The 861-nt window shown below is 37.2% G+C and overlaps 1 non-coding gene across 1 annotated transcript; it reads left to right on the top strand.

The window, feature by feature from the left end:
* Nucleotides 1–220: 220 nt before the first annotated feature.
* On the top strand, nt 221–327 carry LOC136225004 (small nucleolar RNA R71). Its single transcript, XR_010686745.1, has one exon. It is a non-coding gene; the product is annotated as a small nucleolar RNA R71 (small nucleolar RNA).
* Nucleotides 328–861: the final 534 nt, after the last annotated feature.

The raw sequence follows: 861 nt of genomic DNA, 5'->3' as shown, positions 1-861 counted from the left end.
ACCTTTAACTGATGATGTGGTTGAGGATGATGGTTTCGCCACTGGTATGTGTCCACGTTCTACGGGCCACATACTACTGTTGATTGCCATTTCCCCCAAAAATTCTCTTGCTTGGGCGGATGTCTTCTTCATAAATAACCCTCCCGACATAGCATCTAATGAACCTCTAGTTGTAGGATTAATCCCATTATAAAATGTTTGCATTAAAAGTGCATCGGGTAATTGGTGGTGTGGGCATAAACGTTGAAGTTCTTTAAAACGTTCCCAAGCCTCATAAAGAGTTTCATTATCATTTTGAGAAAAAGATGTTAACTCTTTTATAACTCTTGCAGTTTTTGCTAAAGGGAAATATTTTGATAAAAATGCTTGGGTTAATTGGTCCCAAGTTGCAAATGTTGCGGTTGGCATAGAAGTTAACCAAATTTTGGCTTTATCCTTCAAAGTGAAAGGAAAGAGTCGAAGTTTAATTGCTTCGGCAGTCACATCTGGTATTTTGAAAGTGTCACAAGTTTCTAAGAAATTTGTCAATGGGTGTTAGGGTTTTCGTTAGGTAGTCCATAAAACGTTACATTGTTTTGCAACATATTAAGCAAAACTGGCTTAATTTCAAATTGGTTTGAGTTTATTCGGGGTCTAACTATACTATTGGTTACACCAGCCACTCCTGGCCTAGCGTAATCCATAAGTGTTGGTGGATCTGCCATATTTTCTGGCTCAGAATTTTCTTTTTCTTTGTCTTTTTTGTTTTTTCTATTATTCCTAATTGTCTTTTCAATTTCTGGATCTAATGGGTTTGGTGAAATGCCCAAACTTCGAGAACTGCGCATGAACTTGAAATTTTTGCACGAACCAAAACTACAT

This window comes from Euphorbia lathyris, chromosome 3, assembly GCF_963576675.1.
Source record: "Euphorbia lathyris chromosome 3, ddEupLath1.1, whole genome shotgun sequence".
NCBI classification, from domain to species: Eukaryota; Viridiplantae; Streptophyta; class Magnoliopsida; order Malpighiales; family Euphorbiaceae; genus Euphorbia; species Euphorbia lathyris.
The sequence above is the reverse complement of the archived record's forward strand: the minus strand, read 5'-3'. Positions and strand labels throughout refer to the sequence as shown.